Raw genomic sequence first — 8222 nt, forward strand, 5'->3', positions numbered from 1 at the left:
CTGCGCCGAGAAAACATTGGGTTTCTTATAGCGCCGTGACATTCGTCGCAATATTAATTTTTTTATTGCAGAGATTAAGGGATGAAACGGGGCGTGATGGATGGGGAATTCAATTCTCCACTGAACAGTCTTTGTTTCATCCCTTAATATTAAAAAGTCGACGAATAAATCAACTGCAAAACATAAAGTAAACATTGAGTACAAGGAGGACAAAAACACCCCTCCGAACCTGTCCCTGTGACAGCGGGACTGCTACTGCCGAGTTACTCACGCACCCGACTCATTTATCGACAATTCGACCGGGACGCCGCTTTTCCCGCGGGGTATCAAGAGAATCAGAACAAGTGATGCCATCTCTGCGATACACTGAAACGAAAGCTCCTAAGGTACCTTCCTGCAATATCATATTGACGGTAATATACCGACATTTTTAAAGACCGACATTTTTCGGACTAAATGAAGTTTCTTCGATTCGAAATTGATACTTGCACAGTATGTCCAAGGTATAAACTCAGATGGATGGAACAATTATCATAATGATACGATAGAATTATAAAATCATGAAGAGTTCAGGTGTTGTATTGCTTATACCATGTATAACTCTTACCATATACCATATACCTCTTACCTCTATACCATGTATAACTCTTTTTGTCGACCTGTAGAGTACCGTAAATTAATTAAATTAGCAGCAAGAACATTTTCACTTAACTGCGATAGCACGACTATCAATGTCTCACTGATTTGAAGTTGGTATCTATTCCGATGAAATTGAAAGTAAATTCTCCTTTTTCGAAAATTGACTGCTGATTATCTTGGAAATGAATAGAATTATAAGCAATTATTTTTAGTGAGTATAATACTTCCACGTATCATACTTCCAAAAAACCATCCAGGTAGGAACAGTTGCATTTGGCTGAAGCATGACAAAGAGAGTTTGCAGGATATAATTCGATATCATGCAGTCGATTCACGCATAAAAGGAAATATAATCTCACCTTCTGGTGGAATACTCGGAATCACATACGTATTATTCGAAAATTGATATTAATGTATATTCTCACTGAAGGAAAATTGTTTTATCCACTTATGTGTAATTTTTTATTCTTTTACAATTTCAAATTTTGTGAGAAGACAAATTTGTAGAACACCATTTCAGTAAACAAATTATTGAAGCGTACAACTGAATGTCCCATATTCAATGGGATATGAACGTTTATGAGACTATTATCAATTTGTACCAACCATAGTGATAGAAATGTTTAATTATGAAAAAGGAGCTTTGTGAAACTTTATGACGAAATATGCTTGTTTTCAAAGCCGTCCACCGTTGACATATAGATATTTTGACAGCGTCTCGTTGCACACCGTATGGACCATGAGTATATTTGAATTTTGGCGCTTCTATTGATATGTCACTAGCAACGTGGCGGTCGTGGGAGTCACTCATATAGTACTCCGCACAATTGTGTGAGTAGAAAAGTTTATCTCTGAATTTTATTTGTTATTAAATGTTGTTTGAAATTCAAAATAATTTTTCGGGAAGATAATTAATGTGCAGGAGTAAAAATGAGAACGGTGTGTTCATTTCCGAACTGCAAGATCGGTACAAATGCAGAAAGAGTTCGGAATAAGGCATATGGTCTCTTGTTTTTGTTATCAAATAACACCAAAGGTTATGATATTATCATAATAATATAATATTGTTATCATTCAAGAGACGACCATTAACAGAATTTTCGGTTTTCATGTTTTTTTTATTACACACATTGCATGTCACAAATTATACAATTACGGAACAAAAAATGATTCATAAAAAAAGCAACTTATTCAGTAATTCTATGACCGTTGCCAGATGATCAAGAGATTTTATTCTGTCACATGTTACCCATGGTATGACTTCGTTGTTGGACAAAATTGTGGGATTTAGAGAATTCTAGTGGACATTCTAGTGGGCTCTCCAGAATCCAACTAAGGAAATAACAGATAAATATCATGATTACATTGTTTTCAACTTATGAGCATTCAACATTTTATTTAAGATAATCAACACTAACCTAGAAGACGTCAGACATCTCAGTTTTTATAGTTGATTTGTACAGAAAATGCTTACCCCTTCCGTGGAAGTCATTGCCTACATGTAATCAATTTTTTGCGATATTCAATCACTCAACAAAGTAGTTCGTATAAAAATGAATAAACATTTAAAGGCCAGGAATTATTCAGTACGTTATTTTCATACACCTACGCACTACACAGGCAGCATTCCCCCACTACTGCCATTCAGAAAGGGTGACCCCCACGACCGCCACTTTGCTATCATCAAATGCCGCAAACTTGACGAAACTAAAAATTCCCTAGCATCTAAAAAAAACAAAAAAAATGTAAAGGGTGCAAGTATTTGATTGTAATCTTCTCCACAGCTGGTTACTATTATAACATTTATCATTACACGAGACTATTATATCGTATCTGAGATATCAGTGCTGAGTGATTTATTTGTAATGACTAGTTATAAAATCTTTAACTATTACTTGTATATCGCTTGTTGATATGCACATCAAAACGCACAAATGTGATGACCTAGGAAATTCCCAATGAGTGATGTATTATATCATTATTATAAGGAAAATTGCCTCTATTGTTCGTTATAAGGACTGTATTACTAAATTGTCCATGGAAAATTGAGTGAAGATGGAGAGAATGACGAATGTTTTTAGAATTTAATTGATTTTTGATGATGGATAATGTTTGTAGGAATTCATTTCCATATATTAGGATTATTCCACACAATACTCATAACTGTACAATAATTGAATTCCGAATATTTATTAAATCCCAAACCTCATAACATCTTTACGCAAAATAGTGTATTCAATGAATGATCTGCACTGTTTTCTATCGATGGATACATATTCTCAAGTTTATATAAATCTGAACTAGGGATCATTGAAAATATTGAAAGGTTCGGCATCATAAACGGCGATAGAACTGATGACAATAATATTAAAAAATGTAGCATATCTATAGTCTAACACGCTTTCGGTTCAAGAATTATTTTGTGCGAGCAAATGGAGAAGAAAAAAAATTTCATAACAACGATAATAGCTTACAATATTACACCTATGGAGAAATCAATGAAAACAGCCTATTGACGTGAATACACTTATTTAAGTGACTTTTGGAAAAAGATTATTTATATGGACAACCAATTTTGTTTTCGCGCAAGAATCAACGAAGACAAAATTTCGTTTTGTCCGAACTGATATTGAATTATCAGTTACCATCTGAGTAAATTACCGACTGTAGAGATATCACCAGCATAGTTCCATCGTCATGCTTTTACCGTGCACTGATGCGGTGAATTTGAATTATAGCGCGTTAAGGGGAGACTACTATGAGAGTTTCAAAAGTCGCGAGTTATGCCGCTGGGGAAATTTTTCAATAGAACAATATCTATTTTAAACAAGTTAAAAATTGCTCTTGTAGTACATATAGTATAGTTATTTTTGCTAATAAATTAGCAATACTCTTCCAAATGGTTATTTTGTACATAATTTTCTTTTATCACGTTTAATTCATTGTGTATCTCATTTTATTAAATTAAATAAGTTTTTTTTAAACTTATTTTGTCCGCTTTTCAACTTGAATCAATGTTATCATCGTCATTATTCTTCTTATCCCTTTCTTCTGTACAACTGATTGTCTTTTCTTACGGTTCTATCTCCCCCCTCAGCTCTTCGACATGTTATTAAAAAAATTGTATTTATACATACTTGAATGAATTTGAAACATCACATTGGAAGAAACCATCAGAAAGCTCACTTTCCGGGAAATTCATGAAAAATTCGAAATTTTCAACAATCATGAAAATCAAATCAGCCAATGTAGCTATTGTAATCATCTAGCAACTTCGAATTAATGGCTTTAAAACAAACATTTTAAACTATAATTGAATTCATTTTAAGCATAATATCCAAAGATATACCCGGAATCCTCATTAAAAAAAAAATTTGTAAATTTTCAAATCAATCCAAATAACGAGTATGGCTATCGCCTTCATGTGCGAACTCGGTCAAAAGGACATCCAAACAAATTTTTTAAGCTATCATTCAATCAATTATGAACATTTTCGCTTTAGCTACTAATCTGTAATTAACACAGATTGATAGGGCTCAACAAAACCTATATTTGAGGAATAGAAAATTATTCCATCGATTCATTAGCGAATAATCCAAGACAATTTTGCTTACATATGTACGCACATATATACGTACGGACACGGTCAAAAAATTACATTTTCAGAGTTTTTGGATCATAATGGGTTGATATACCACGAAAAATCCAAATTTACATTTGAACAATTACAATGTTTCCATTCGGGAGCAAATATCATCATTAAAAGGTTGCATAATTTTTAATTAACTTGATGCCAAAAAAAATTTTTTTTTCTTTATTGCTTTTTTTCATACATGTAAAATATCAAGTAATTTTCATTTTGCAGAGCATTTGAAGACATTTTAAAATATTTTTCCAGATCTTTTTCAAAAGGATTTGATTTTCAAAATTTTTCAAAATGCGTTTACAATTTTTTGGAAATGAGTGAGATAATTTTTTAAAGTACAATCGAAATTTCATTTAGTTTTCGCAGTATTCCCTTACATTCCAGTTTTGTTAATTACAATTCCGATAATAACTTGCGTCTCTGCCTCGTATTTATACATGTCGGGTTATTTATTGCAACAATTAAGGTGATAGAAATCTTAGTATTTGTTCTTGTACATAGTTTACTTAGAGAGAATTTTATTGTTAATACTTGTACAGGGATAAAAAAAGGTTATAATTTATTTCTATTCTTATATTCTTCCCCCCATTTTTACTTCGCACAAAATCTCCTGATTCTCATACGAGCTGCAACATAAAATGAGAGCATTAATTACAGCAATTGCATTAATTACCGACTATTCATGTAGCATTTTTCACCTGGAGTAGTTTTAACTTTTTAAGCGCCTGCGGGGCAGACGAACAATAAACAATTAAATTTTTTGCACTAATTAAGCGTTTTTAGACATATGTAATCGATCTTCAATGCATGAAAAATCTCATTTCAATAGTCTGCGACTTTTAATACTCATAGTAGTCTCCCCTTAATTTATTGCACTCTCATACGTTAATGAGTTTTTGGGCAGATTAGGATTTTTTCGGCGGTAACACCGATAGAACCTATGGAGGGAAATCAAATGTTTAATTCTCGGAACCATTATAAAAGGAGGAGCAATTTGAAGCAATGTCCCCGCTCTTCAAAAATGCAGTGTGTATCGTTCGACGTTGCTATTAGATTTATCCACCAGCCATTCGTACTGACTGCAAAACCCGCATTCGTTTCTGATACTCACGGAGGGTAATCCACACGGAGATTTATCCATGGGACCTATTAAAATACCTATTACAATAGGTGGATACATCGCTATCGCTTATTAGAGTAAAACGAAAAATTGACTCTGTTTCATTTTTTTTTCTTTCGCCGAAAATTATGTGACGAAGAATGAAGAATCCGTGTCGTTGTAATACACTGAGAAAAATATTCAGTAAAAAATTGCGGAACAATTCACGTAATTCGCAAGGAGGTATCGTTTTCCGGCAATTTTTATAGGAATGAAAGAGAATAAATCTGAAAAGTTCAGTGAATTCTCAAGTTCATCACCGAACAAAGTACGAAATTGCCACGTAATTTTACCTGAAAAAGTAAAATCTTACAGAAAGTTCCCGACTTATTATGCCTCCAAAATAAAAAATTCGGCAGCTGGGAAGTTATTTTTACGTTCCGTTCCGCAACATTTTTCAATTGTTGGAGAAAAATTATGGAACGACTTGTTGTCCCCACACCGGTAAATCATCAGACGGGTGGTTAATTATTACGGAACAGATAGTAGAATTTACGTTCCAACTCACACTTTTATAGAATTTGACTTCGCTCGCAGATGACGTTTCGAAATGTTTCGGTTTTTTGCCGGTAATTTTTATTGTATTTTTCTCTCCAATAATAAGCATCAGTGTTATTTTTAAAAATTATATATCTTGATAAATATCATTGTTATGAGAGAAGTGCAAGAGAACTTTCTTTATTCAAAACAGGTATAAGTATTTGAAAAAAAATCCTGACCCGAAAAAAAATTTAAAATAAATTAATCTATAAACAAATTGAGAAGTGGCAAAGACAATGTTAAAATAGTTGCAATGGTGAAACATTAAATGTAAAATTCTTTTACTTACCTTGTTCCATCCTCCTCTCTTAACAGCTTCCAAATGAATCCTTGTAATCCTTCCAGAATGATGATATTTGGATCATAGCGAGGGGGATTCATTGTGACAGTGGTGTCTGGCTCCCTAAGAGTCCCCAACGGCTTCAGAATANAATTTGAAAAAAAATCCTGACTTGAAAAAATTGAATTTAAAATAAATTCATCTATAAAAAAATTGAGAAGTGGCAAAGACAATGTTAAAAAAGTTGCAATGGTGAAACATTAAATGTAAAATTCTTTTATTTACCTTGTTCCATCCTCCTCTCTTAACAGCTTCCAAATGAATCCTTGTAATCCTTCAAGAATGATGATATTTGGATCTTGGCGAGGGGGATTCATTGTGACAGTGGTGTCTGGCTCCCTAAGAGTCCCCAATGGCTTCAGAATACTGGCCAATAGTGACTCTTACCAAAAAAGTAACCTCGGGTCTCGGCCCGAGTCAGCCCCCTCTCATTACCCAACCGACCTCACTCTTACTCGCGCAAGCACTTCAGCCTTGAGTCATATTCCTCCGCGCACGCCTATTTCGACCGGCATTTTGGGTGGAGGGTGATAATGTATGCGAAGGGGTGAAATTATCGCCCTACAACGGGAGGGGATTGCAGAATCTATTTTAGCCACCTTCATCCCACTGTTTGCATGCATTGATTAAATTGTTTAAAAATGGTTGAATTTTGCAAGCAAAATTCCGAAAAGTGTGATTATACGAGGGGGCGGCGGGGGAAGGCATGTACGCGGAAGGTGAAAATTTTAATCCAACACGGGGAGGGGATTGCAGAATCTATTCTAGCCACCCTCATTCCACCGTTTGCATGCGTTGATTAAATAATAATTGACGTAATTCCGCACGGGTAGACTTTCCCAGCGGCAAAATCCAAGATAAGACCACTCGGTCCCGGGTAAAAATTTTTTTCTGTCCCCCTAATTGAGATGAAGACATGAAACCAACGCGTGTCAATCGAGAATTCAATTCATTCAACGTAAGGCAGCGTTTTACTGTTCAGATTCTCCCATGCGCACCGTGCATGAAACGAGGCTTCACTGACTGAGTGACTCAAATATGAATGTTTTTTTTTTCACCCGGGACCAAAGGCTCACATCTTCCATTTTTTCCGGAGGAGAGTTGACCTCCACCAAAGTCGAATTTTTTCGCGAAGTGAACGTTGATTTCGTATTTTCTAATGATTTCAAAGCCAATGAAACACTCGGAGGGGCCAGATATGCCCAAATGAATAAATTAAATTTTCAGCCGAGGCCGAGGGCTCAGATCTTGGTTTCTGCCGCTGGGAAAGTCGACTCGGCAAAATCGAATTTCTCCGCAGATTGAACGTTGATTCTGCATCTACCAACGCCAGCTCCAGGGTTGGGCATATCTCACAGATGGAAGTTTATGACGTGACATTGTCAAATACCCGTAATTTACCTCTGGGGCGTCAAAAATGTCAAAAAGTGTCGGAAAGCTCTTTACAAGGAAGCTAAGCTAAAAAGTCACAAGGGTCAAAAGTGAGAGGCACATCGGCCGGAAATCGTTAAGATCAAACGATCACGAGGGTTATCCTCGCGAAGGTTAAACATCGCAAGGGTTATGCCTTCTTAGGGTCAAACGTCGCAAGGGTCAAACAACGGAAGCAATCCTGCAATCTGGAGGGTGAAACTAATAAGAGGGTCAACGGGGGACGCCAGGCGGTACAATTACAAGGCTCCAACGGTCATAAAGTTTAAACAAAAAAAGCAAGTAGGTTCACAAGGGTCAAACAGGTCACTAGGTCACGGCCGAGTTATCCTGATTGACCCTTACGATTTACCTACTTTGTGATTGTTTCTTGATCTTTTGTGATTTTCAAGGGTGGAATGATCGTGAATTAAGAAAAAATAATCTGAAACTATTCCGTTTGGTCTTTGTTGTTGCTTATGATCATT

Source organism: Diachasma alloeum, unplaced genomic scaffold, assembly GCF_001412515.2.
Source record: "Diachasma alloeum isolate Michigan unplaced genomic scaffold, Dall2.0 Dall_scaffold_00691, whole genome shotgun sequence".
Classification (NCBI taxonomy): domain Eukaryota; kingdom Metazoa; phylum Arthropoda; class Insecta; order Hymenoptera; family Braconidae; genus Diachasma; species Diachasma alloeum.